Source organism: Anguilla anguilla, chromosome 7, assembly GCF_013347855.1.
Source record: "Anguilla anguilla isolate fAngAng1 chromosome 7, fAngAng1.pri, whole genome shotgun sequence".
NCBI classification, from domain to species: Eukaryota; Metazoa; Chordata; class Actinopteri; order Anguilliformes; family Anguillidae; genus Anguilla; species Anguilla anguilla.
In genome coordinates this window covers 37,892,834-37,906,200 of record NC_049207.1, presented here as the reverse complement: position 1 = coordinate 37,906,200, position 13,367 = coordinate 37,892,834, and positions in this window count along the sequence as shown.

Genomic DNA, 13,367 nt, shown 5'->3' with positions numbered 1-13,367 from the left:
ATATATATAATAGGCATTCATGAAGGCAGCCATATAAAGGTGAGTTTTAAGATGTGATTTAAAAGAAGACACTGATTTATTTGTGTGATTCCTACTGACAAAGAAAGTAAACCTGGTGTGAGCATGCATTACTTCAAATGAGCAGTACCTTGGGTGAGGGGGCTTTATTGTCCAAATAGCTTGATGCCTCATGACTGCATTCATAGTCCATCAATCAATTTTCTGACCCCTTGGTTAGTCAGGGTCTGGGTGGCAACAGGACGAGCAGAGCAGCCCAGACATCCCTCTCCTATGTATTCATATTCATAATTTTTCTAATTTAGCTCTGAAATTGTGCAACTTGTTTGGTTTCACCCTCTCCGATGACTTCATTTATTTTTGGATTGCGGCCCACGGAAGACCACTGACGTCGGGTCAGGTGGAAAATATTCAAAGGTAAAGAAAGTTTTGTTTTTTTGGGACTAACTAACTTTGAACAGACATGGAGTTTGGAGGAACAGGATTATAAGGGTGTTTATGAGGTGAGATGAGAATTTCTGATGGGCCAACATGCTGACATCCACAGAGATGGCTCATCTGTGGAGAAATGGTGGAAGAAACAGGGCATTACCAGGATAATGCAGGGAAACTGCAATGAGCGAATGGAGAATTCTGTGAAGTTCAAAAATGTCTGTAGTCAGATGAAAATCAAGCTGTTGAAATCAATACAATTTGAAATCCTATAAGAGATTAAATATGCCATGGAAATTGAAACAACTGCTAACGGAGTAACAAGTCATCATATTCTTTAGTGTAATCCACAAAAAAAGAGCACAGGGAGCAGTACCATCATATTTAAGTTAGTAGCAAAATTGCTGTGAGCAGTACCTATTAGACAGTACTTTCAGGATGTGCTTGCAAATGCACTGGAGTGAAGTATGGTAATGCACTGAAAGCACTTGTTCTCCAAAGTTTGTAGTGAAAATACACTTTATAAGTGCACCACACGGTGGCAGTAATGGTCAACTCTTACTTCGATAAGCAATAAAGCCATCATGTTGTGCAGATGTATTTCCTATTAAATGACCAACCTGTCACTCAAAATAAATAAAACCCTGAACATTTCAAAAGGATAGCTGTATCTCACCACACTCATGATATATTTTCCCACAAGGGAGCGAGGGGCGATGCCAGGGCCGTATCCAAGTCAGTGCACTTGCCTACTATTGAGTATACAAGTTACATGCAAGTTGTATACAACTTGAATACTCAATAGGGACCAATTGTGCTGATTTGCACACGGCCCAGGAAATTGTCTCTTCCCAGGGTCGCCATTTCCATGTCCCCCTATAGGATATATGCGGACATACTGCTGGAGTAAAGGGGATTTGTCTGCTTTGAGTTGCATCACATTTAAATGTCTTAAATTTGTTAATATAGAGTTGTCATTTACCCAGTTTGTCTAACAAGGACCATAATCACCCTGTAACTTTCTCGTGAAAATGTGGAATCTAAGCAGGCAAACTATATGACAAAACGTATCTGGACAACCCTTGAACTGGAGCTGTTTTTCTTGGTTTGGGCTAGGCCCCTTAGTTCCAGTGAAGGCTTATCCTAATGCTACAGCATACAATCACTTTATATATGATTCTGTGCTTCCCCAACAGTTTGGGGAAGGCCCTTTCCTGTTTCAGCATGACAATTGTTCTGGGGCACACAGCGAGGTCCATGTAGAAATGGTTTTGCCAAGAATGGTGTGGAAGAACTTGACTGGCCTGCACAGAACCCTGACCTCAACCTCATCCAACAGCTTTGGGATCAATTGGAAAGCCAACCGTGAGCCAGGCCTATTTGCCTGAACACTGTCTGACCTTACTATTGCTCTTCTGGTTGAATGGAAGCAAATCCCTGCAGAAATGTATTTAAATATTTATTTTTTAATTATTTAATTTATTATTTTTATTGCTGTGTGTATTATCTTCTGCTTAGATAAAGTGGGTGTGTCCATTTAACTGTAGGTACACCAGGCTAGTCTTGAGAGTCAAAATGTGTCACTTAATTTGATCAATCAGAAGAGCTCACTATTTTTGTCGAGAACTTGCATCAAGGACATCAGAATTGTGCACTTATATTCACAAAGCTTGATTCACAAGTAAACAATGAGAAAATAAGGAAAATGAGAAAGCTAGCCAGTTCAGAGTATTTTCATTTTCGTTGTTATTCAAATGTTTGGGTACCCATGGTCCAGTTACATATTTTGTTTAATCTGTAAGTGAAAAGGACGTTAACAATACCTTTGCAGAATAAAGATTTAAGCATGACACGTTTCTGCTCAATTTAATGCTGAATTTCACAGTATGGGGAAAGAATAGAGCACTAAATATGGCATGTGCATAAGTTTGGGCACCCTGACAGTCAGTACTTAGTAACACCTCCTTTGGCAGAAATCACTTCTAAACTTCTAAACATTTCTTGTAGCCAGCTTACAGTCTTTCTGTTCTTGCTTTAGGATTCCACCCACCCTTGCTTCAGAAATATTTTTGGGTCTTCTTGCATGTATGGCATGCTTGAGATCCCAACAGGTTTTCAGTAATATTCAAGTCTTGGGACTGCAAAGGCCACTGCAAGTCCGTTATCTTTAGGTCTTTTAACCCTTGTGTTGTCTTCATATCATGCATGCCCCTAAACCAATGTTTCATGTAGAAACAACCTGTCACCCCGTTACATTGGTCAATAACTGTTTTCCTACTTCACAGTCCAGAGAGGCTGTATTTATTCAGTCTACAGTACATGTTTTTACTACAACCACACGTCATAAATTATTATTATTATTATTTTTGCTTAGAGGTTGGGTAGTGTTTAACTTTGATTATGACTTCTGATTTCAGGGTTTTGCAAGACTCATAAGACAATCTTTGAACTTTAGTGGTGTACCACTTTTATAAAAATAGAATAGTAGGAATACTCACCAAAAATAGTCGTCAATATTTCATGCTAAAGACATAAATTCTGAGTGCTTTCACTGCTGTTAAATCCAGGCTAGCAGCATTTTTCACACTAAGGACAAGAAGATTTTGAGGTATCTTTTGGATTAATGTCTTCTTGACTCTTGGAAGTCTTTGGCTTCCATTTCTTCACTAATTATAGGACCTTAGCATCTAGGATTTGTTGATATTCAGTTGAATCCATTCCACCTTCCACCTGCACAATATTTCCTGTGCCACTGGATGCCACGTGAATCCAAAGCGTTAGAAATTCACCCCATGCTTAATGGTTGGAAAGGTGCTTTTCTCAAAGGCTTCCTGTTTTTCTCCAAATGTATCTTTGGTGGTTGTGGCCCGAGAGTTCAATTTTTGTATCATTGGTCTACAGCACTTTATACCAAAACATCTCTGGCATATTGAACTGTTGTCTTGAATACTTTAGATCTTGACTTTTGTGATGAGATCACAGGAAATGTTTCCTCTCAACAACTCTTTCATGCATATTATATTTGTGTAAGCAACCCTGCACATTGGCCAGGTGAACCACTGCACTGTTGTCACGGTGCAATTCTTGACTTTGACAGCTCCCACTAACTTCCATTTCTTCGTGTTGTTTCTGACAGAGGACATTGCAAGCTGGAAGCATTTAGATATCTTCTTATGGCCTTCCCCATGCTTCGTAATAGTAATGCTGCTTAGAGGAGCCCATGGTTGTTGAGAGTAAGCATAACACCCTGAGAGATTATATGGGTCACGCTATGTGTTAAGCTCTGGAATTGTTTTCACCTGTCTTAATTAAGACCTAACCAGTCAGGCTTTTGAGACATTTAAAAAATAAAAAAAGGTGTTAATGGATCAGCTGGAAGCGTGCCTAAGCTTTTGTACATATCACATTCGGGTTTTTCTTCAGACAGTTACATTTTGCAAGTTTGTACCCTTTTTCAAAATCAACATTTGACCAGGGGTGCCAAAACCTTTGCATACTACTGCAGCTGTATCCTGCAAGAAAATAACTTCAGAGCTTCTGGTAAACTTGCAGTCAGTATATCCAGAGATGAGTATTAACGGCATGTGCCTACCAGAGTTTTGAAGGAAACCCATTCACTTTTTCCATAAGAAATTATTTAGGAATGTATTTATTCATCCTTGAATTTATTTACTTATTTCCATTTATTTACTTAATTATTTGTTTTGACAGGGAAAACGCTCCATGTCTAACAACCCCATACTGTAACAGACAACTAATACATAGTACTTGAGTGGCCTCCATCCAGTCTAATTGATGGAGAGCTCAGCTGGAAATAAAAGAATGAGACACATACGCACTGTACCCTCACTTCCTGTTTAGTGCTGAGCTTCAAACACTCACCTGTATAACTTGACCCAGCCTGTCAGTCTAGATTTAAAGGACCCGGAAGTCTATTGCCAGAGGCAAGCAGTAATAAGATTCCCTACCCTACAGAGCATCATAATTTAGCAAATTTCTAAAGGTAAATGCATTTTATGCCACATTTTAAGCTTAATTTCACAACTAAATAATTCTCAATATAAGAAGGAATCCTGGGTTATTGAAATACCAGGAAGGAAATATGTATTCGGCCAATTATTTCCTGTACCAGGCTGTTCTGGGAACAGTTTTTAAAACGAGCGATTTGACAGTTAACACACCTGGTTTGGTTCTATGTGCTGTTGATTTTGAATGAATAAATAACAGCAGATTCTCCAGGACAAGATCCCACCCAAATGGGCCCACAAATGAAGCTGTCCAATGGCACCTGTGGGGCTGTTGTGTCTGCATGCTCTGTGTATTGACTTGCAGCCACATGATTAATTGTTGGAGTAGAAGGCTATCAGCGTTAATGAGCAGGTAAACCTAATAACGTGGCTGCTGAGGGCTATAAGGACATTCACAAATGAATGTTAAGTCTCCTAAGTAACTTTTTGTACTGTCATAACTGTTCATCGATTAAGCTGTTTGGCACATTTTTATTTTTGATTTTATAAGCCAGGCTATAATTTTCCTCTGCTAGTGTGCACTTGAATGTAGTAGTAACAAAACAATTGATAAAATTGTTTGTAATTGAGCTGTGAGTCTCAACTCCTAGGGGAAAATATCACTGTAAACTCTCTTTGGCTCGGTGCTAGGGTTTGGAATCTCTCAGTGCTGATATACCCTTTATTATAGGCTGCTTCATGTGTGAACATGGATTTTCACACAGCAGTGACAGTTATGAATCTGGTTTGTAATATATGCTGTCTGTTTAGCAGTGTGTTACATAATGTTAATAAATGTGGAATACGTTAGCCACTAAAATTTGGAGTGGTAGGAGGCGTAAAATACAAATGAAAATTCAAAGGATTCAAAATGGTGACATCACAATTACACAGATGTTGATTGTGCAGACATATTTCTTGATGATGAATCTCTCCCAGAGTGGTTTACAGCATTCGGTTCCTGGCTATATTTCTGTCATCTTCGCTACCTTTACCCAACCCGCCGTCCAGTCGAAGATGTCATCCAGGCTTCTGCATCTCTGCAGGTCATGTAAATGCTGCCTCACACACACACCGATATTTGTATAATCACTATTTCAGTCACATACTTGAGATATTCTTTTTTTCTGCACTCAAAAGAGGTGTTATGCAACCTTTCTCCTCCATGGCCTACATGGAAACAGAGATCAGGGGATGTGGGGGGTGGGGGGAGGAGGAGTGAACAAATAACGTTCTTACAATGTTGCTTGAAACTCACTGCGTTGCAGAACGCCACTGCAACATCATGCAAATGTTTGTGTTGTTTTGCCGCGTGTGTTGCATGCATTGTGCTCTTGTGAGTGGAGGCATTAATTTCCTCAAGTACAATTAAAGAGTATCCTGACCCTTGTTTCCATAAAGAGCTCCATGTAGAGCAATTAGTAACTGTTATTGGCCTTAACTTAAAGGACACCCAGGGCTGTTCTCACAGTTATCATACCGAGTTTTATTGTCTATGCCACACCAAGATGTGCAATTCATTTTATGATTGAAAAAGACAAAAGGAGCAATATTGGAAAAAAGAACCAGTATACCATTTAGTTGGAAAAAACCAAGCCCAATGAAAGTCAATGGCCTTTAAAGGCAGATTTATAGATGTACAAACAAACACCTTCACTGCTTTGTAAAAAGATAGATATAGATCCACACTGTTTGTCTTAAAACGTGTCTTTCACCACTGGAATGTAAGGGAGACTTTATCAGTCATTCAGTGAACGATGAGATGACTGACAGTTGGATAAATGGCATACAATGTTCCAGGAACACAAAAACACATTGCCTAGCTACAGCCAAATCCCAAAAATCAAGGAAACATTTCAAGCATTTTACGAAAAGCTTACAAAATGGAACTGGAACAATAAGTTAGCCGGAGGGGAAAGAAAGTGATCACACTGGTATGTATATTATGCATAGAGGAAGCCAACATCATTGTTAAGAAATGTTTCACAGGTAACACGCACTACTTCTCTTAACATCCCACTGACCTTTTTTTTTCAGATTCACAAGGTGGACTGTACAAGTTAAATGCATGCCTCGACTGTGTGTGTGTGTGTGTGTGTGTGTGTCTGTATCTGGGTGGCTGGGGAGAGACAGAATATATTTAATAGCCTTGCAAAGTAGATGTTTGATGTTTGTTTACATGAGAAAGGTGTTAGTCATCTCTTTCTGAGGAAGTGTTTGCGAGGCCTATAAATATGGCGTTTCAGTTATTAGTTTGAGACGTGGTGCACCTCTGCCCGGCGTGCGCCAACACGAATGCGCATTACCTCTGCGGCTGGCTATGGCAGGACTGCGTGCTGCATACCTCTTCCTACGCAACGTATGCAAGAGCGCAGGACCTCCGGACCAGGTCAGGTTGGTTCACGTGAACGCAGGAGGAAGCGAGGACATTCTGAAGAGAAAGAAACTGTACTTCACTATTATTACTGGTTCTTTTTATTATGCCTTTTAAATATAAATTTGCTTTTAACCACGATAAGTAGTCTTTAACGCCAAAGGTTTGTTTTCTCATTCTTGACTTTTAAATGCAGTTCATCTTTAAGGGTAGATTTTGGAGGAACTGCACAAACTAGTGAGGTGTGGAGTATCTGTCACATTCTCAACGTGGTTAAATTATTTTGAAATGTGGCACCCACCTTTAGTACTTTCGCACATGCTATTGGTCGGACCACCGGTTTGTCTGTATCACCTGACCTGCAGAAATTAAACTTGCATTGCATTTGTTTTCCGCCAGGGGTCCCTATAGGCACTCAAACCACATAGTTAAGCGACTAATTATGCAACTGAGTGGTTAATTGTGTTAATTGTGTTAATTGTGACAAAAAACAACGCATTGGGCTAATACAGGGAGACTGTAAGAAAGGAAAGTGAACATGAATTGACTGTCAAATGCACATAGTCCAAACAGCACTTCTTTGGTAAATTAGTCTAATGGCATCCGCCTGGTACAATGCACACAGATAGATTTCATTCATTTTGCACAACTTGCAATTTAACAATGAAGACAAAAAAGATAACAGACCAAATACAATCTAAATTTTTTTTTTAATTGATGAAAGCAATTGACAGCATATCTGTGGGAACAGATGGATTGACAGATGGGACAGACAATTATGTTTTGCATATTTTGTTTGTTCTTCAGGGATGAAAATTACTTACAAATGAATTTCACGCTTGGCTCAGCAGATGCTCAGTAGAATTCAATGAACCATCAATGTGACAAATCATTCAAAGACGTTTCTCGCAACAAGCTCAAAAATGACTTAAGGCTGTTGGTATTTTTGATTCCAAACAAGACTTGACAACCTTCCCACTAGACTCCAGGTTGCATCAAAGAAGTGTTGATCCAAGCTGGACCTTTACAAACTATTTGCACAAGAATATGGCGCCACAATATCACAAGGTGAATTCTGGGATTTTTGCTGATTTCTAGGTTAATTTGTTCATATAGAGTAAATACACACACCACTGCCTCTGCTGTTAACTGCTATATTTAATTATTAGTAGCACAATTTATTTTTTCCACAAATCCTGTGCAAGTTAAATCATATATGATTTTTTGACTGCTGTCATTTTTAATTTCACCAAACTACCATCATCTGTATACAATATATCAAAATAATGCTGTTTGTCCATGATCCTGAAATAGACTGAATTGAACACATATCCCCTGTAAACAGTCATTGTCTGTGCTTAATTAGTGGCAAATGCTTTATCAATGTATTGATTGTTGTGGTGCAATCAGGATAATTGTTTTACACTGGGCTTGACGCAAAGGCAATCAACCTGGTTGGCACTGGACAGAAGTGCATGTGGAAAACAAATGGAGAAGAAATGGTGGCTCTCGCTATTGGATACCTGTCAGCTGTAAACCACATTCATACTTCACTACTGAGAACATACAGGACCAAACAATGCTTCCTAATTGATAGAGCGATAAATAAGTACGTTATTTATCCCCCAGGGAAAATGAAGTTAGCCAGCAGTAAAACACACACAAAAAAGTGCATTAGACAAGTGCTCAGGGACAGCATGAACAAAATAAATAAATAAATAAAACATGCAACACAGAAAATCATCAGCAGATGGACAGGTTGAAACTATCTGCAGTTGTGACTTCTTGTCCAGCTGTGCAGAGGACAACAGTAATACAAAGCACTAATAAACTTAACAGAAGACAGATTGATACTGGCAGAATTCAGTGAAGGACTGGCATATAAAAAACAACAATTGCCGAGACACAAGCTACAGCTGACGTGTTGCTAAGGTTGACATTAGAGAAAATTGATAGAAGTCAGAAGAGTACCTGGCCTGTGTTTTAGCAGGTGAACCATTCACATCAGTCCTGCGATTTATAGTCCGCCAGATATGGTGCCTGTGTTGTAGAAAACGCTATAGCTATAGTCAATTTGCTGAGTTAGGGCTGTGTCCACCATATGTTCCCCCTATCTGCATAAGGTCAATCGTTTTTCCTGTACTGCCCCCTGCTGTTGTCAGGCAGATTTCTCTCTAAGCTACAGTCAGTAGCCCAGCTTCTTTGGCTTCTGTTGCATTGCTTTTTGATTTCTTATCTTGCCAGGGCGGAGCTGGCCAGGTCCTTCCTGGATTCCGAGGCTGTTCCGCAGTTTGGACGCGGAGCGTTAAATGTGCATTTTCACGCTAATGGCGACGCTGATGTTAGCTCATTAAGTGCGATGGTTTTGTAGGAGCAGTAACAACGTGGGACGTTTTTGTTTCGTGATGACGCGTAATTGGGACGCTGCAGTGGAGGGCGTCCTTCACTTGTCTCTGAACGTTTCCCTGCGGCTTCCTCTCCAAGAACCGCCGCGTGCCTCAGGCCGTACGTTGAGGAGACATCTTATTCGCTTATCCCTGTACTTTAAAGGGGTGGCAAGACTGTTTGACCTGTCCCCCCCCCCCCCCCCCCCCCCCCTCCCCAGATGGCTGGGGGCTGAAATCTCAAGTGAGCACTGCCTCTCTCTTTCAGTTATATGAAGGTGACTGTAGGACTCTCCCATTGACTGCTGTTCAAATCCATGTCTAGGGAGTGTACTTCTATAACATTCGCTCTGGCTCTCTTGAGCCCCTTGGCAAATTGGCACAGTTCTTTGTGACCCCTCCCACATGCACCCAAACAAGCTTTCACATCTTGCGTTTGCCTATTTTGTTATCTGTGTCCCTAAACAAACTGTGGTAACAGTTTTGTTTGGTTTAATTTGATGATGTGGCACGCTTGAAAGAAAGGCATATCAAGACTGATTGAGATTTTTTTTGATAAATGGACCGCAACAGGTAGTGTTTTTACTTTGCTTCTCATTGTATGTGTGATTTATTTTGCTTATTATCAGACTTTTGGAAAGAGCTGTAAATCATATTTTAAAAAATTGGTCAAGCATTTATGTTGAAATTTATTCACAGGTTATAAAATATGAAGTTACAAAAAAAAAAAAAAAACTAAGTACAGTAGAACTGAAATTTGAATAAAGCAGAAATGGCAGTAATTTGAATCTCTAAATATATGTAACTTTGAAAGTTTTGTGAAAATATACTTTTTTTCTTTATTAATTTGCAGTCGTATACTTCACTATATGCAGCTAATCAAATGTAGCATCAAACTATTGGTAATCGGGTGATCTTAGAACATTATTTACTTTCCCATCCTACTTTCCCTGATTGTATTTTTTTTTTTTTGTAATAGTGTTAAGACACGCATTTCAAGCGTGATACTGATACTGAAATTGTGATTAAATGCTTAGGTTTTTTGCACTGGTGCTAATAAAGAACTTGGCATGGTGCAAAACTATACTAGCAGCAATTTATATTTATCATTGTAGGCAACTGAGTCAATACCCCTGAGGTTTATATTTCTGAAGTTATATCATAATGCAGTGCTTAATTCAAGTACTTTTCAAATAAAATTGTAAAAAGATATAATTCCTTCTTATTCTGTATACTCAAAGGAAGACTATGAAAGTGTTCCTTTATGAATGAACATTTTTTTAACAACTGTGAAAGGCTGCATGTGCTCAGACTCTACAATGATAGCATAAATAATAACTTTCCTTGTGTCTTAGCACACCTCCTATCACCAATAAAACAATTATACCTCCATGACTGATTTACTGTTTGCAGTGTGCGGTATTCTGAGTCACCCCCCCCCCCCCCCCCCCCACTAGTGCTTTCTCTGTACAGAGGGAAATGGACAGCCTGATATTAGTTTTGGCATTTCCTTACACACTATCTATCTATCATCTATCTATCTATCTACAGTTTATGTCTGTCTGTCTGTCTATCTATCTATCTATTTATATTTCTGTATGTCTATTTGTCTGTCTGTCTGTCTATTGATCACTTGATTGATCAGTCTGAAACTCTATCCAAAGCCACTTCGACGTAGCATAACGTTTATGCATATCTGAAGAACAACAGAAACACGGGACACACACTCGCACGTTAAATAAGTACAAACTGTATTAGCACACATGCGCTGCATATTCCTGTCAAACAGGCTATGGCAGGAACAGGGCCAATTGGGCCACGGTGCTTAGAGACCCTTTTGTTACGCTAACGTATCGATGTGTTTGATTGCACACGTACGGGCTGCACTGTCTGCATTCTGCATTGTGTACCCTTCATCTCAGTGTACGTGGAGTAGCTGTTAGTCCAAATACCGCATAACACTTGAATAATTAACAATAGAAATAACACAACTTAATAGCTTCTGTTTGCTGATCTTTCCACTGTGCAACCCCCCCCCCCCCCCCCCCCCCCGCCCAAAACACAGATGCACATACATACACAAAAACTGTTTTAGAATAAGGAATAGCCCACACGAAACAAACATCCCAAAGTTAAACTGTGTGTGCAGGCAACATTTTACAACATGAGGTGTGGTACCATGGTGTTCTCTTTTTTTATTTTGGACTCCATCTGGAATCAGCACAGCAACTTTACAAAAAAAAAAAAAACATCTGCAGCTAAAAAAGCCAGACAGGTAGTTAGGGAGCAGATTGGTCATGGATGGATTTTTCTCTCTCTCTCTTTTTTCCCTTTTTCTCAGAAAGCCTAGGGGCTAGTATTTCACTGATTACAGGGTCCCCATGTGAACGGTCGTTTGTGTATTGTCAGAACAAAGGGGCAAGCTTCCTCTAAAGAGGTGTTAGACAAGGGAACGGATTGGGCTCAGCCATTAGGCTGAGTGGAGCTACAGGTTGAGGCTAGCTTCAGGGGCATGCAAAACATATGGGGGGGGGGGGGGGTGAAACAGCACTTGGCCCATCTTTGCTGAATGTGTGTGTGTGTGTGTGTTTGAGAGAGAGACAATGTGAAAGAGAGAGAGAGAGAGAGAGAGCAGCTGTGTGAGCGTGCATGTGTATGCTTTTGTATGGGGGGGGGTTTCAATCCAGCTCCCGTCAAAGAAAGATTTCATGCCACCCCCTGGTGATATGTATGTACAATATATGAGTATATGTACATGAATATAAAAGCATAAAAAAGTCCTGTAACTTTTCCAAAACATCTTCTGTCAGATAAATCAACTGTATAATATTTTTTATGGAGAGTTCAGTCCTTTGAGAAACATTAAGAAGCTTACAAATTTGACAGCTTACTCATAATTTCATGCCACATTAAAAAAGAACCTGCCTCTTAATAGGCTAATTACAGCAATCAAACGAACGGCAATTAGGGAATGTCTGTTAAAAGCGGTGTTATCTCAAACTGACAGTGAACCACTCACATGGCCTCAGATACCTTACCACAAATTGACCTGATACGCTCTGCCTCCCAAAATGCACAGCCTGTGACTTCAGCGTAGCCTTAAAGAGGCAATTTAGCCTCAGCGATTTTCCTTTTGCGGTCCAGGCCACTGTCAGCCCTCTGCCAAAAACACGAACCGTGCCAAGAATCCCAGAAGTCCTGCAGCCCCTGCAGCCCATCGTATGAATTTCATCTGAATTCTGCTTCGCCGATGGTTGCTGGAAGCTGGGCTGTTTCTTTCTGTTCACGTCTAATAACCTCGAGTGTCCGTGAAAACTACAAAGTCATCTAAAAGAGAAGATGGCAGCCAAGCGAGTGAATAGTTGCATGAAATTTAAACAACCATAAAAAATTTAAACGTGTTTAGAACGAGGTGCAAGGGACCCGGTATTATAGAGACTCAAATGTACTCATCTGAGCGACCTGTTTGCAACTCATGGAGAGATAGCATGACTGCCCCTCGGGATAGGCATATATTGTACGGTGTTGGGTCTTGATTTGTGAGTGAAGGGTGGCTTCATTAGCTTTTCCGTCTTCGTGGGTGGAACGTGGGGGGGGGGGATTCACGGCAAACTGCTGTGGCTGAACAAAGCATCTTCTTGCGATGGTTACAAATTACAGTTGCTCCCAGTACGAGGGTCACGCCAAACGCCTGCCTGACACACCTCTGCACACTCTCCCTGTCACCCTCTTCCGAACCACAAAGTCATGACCTTAGAGCGACCTGGTGTGAACCATCCCGCCAGGGTTTCTACACCAGCGGGGGATTTTCACTGGCTTTAAAAAGACGTTTAAATCCATCATGGTCAAAGTTGTCTTCCACACCACCTACTGTTGCAGCCCAACTTGATTTCCACGATTTCTGCGAGTCCATCAGTGGCCGTAGTGAAACCCATGGTGGCCTCACTCCCTTGCTTCAATGAGACCGGCAGTTGGTTATTTTGTGAGACTACTGATTAATTCCTAACCAGGCAGATTAGAAAATGTGAAGTGTCAGGACAGTCATTTACCCCAAGCAGGATGAATGTTTACCAGGCAACAAATATTTGTGGCTGAGGAGTTTAGATCCCCAAAATTGACTGAAATTGAAGAAGACTGTTTTTGTAGAAACTA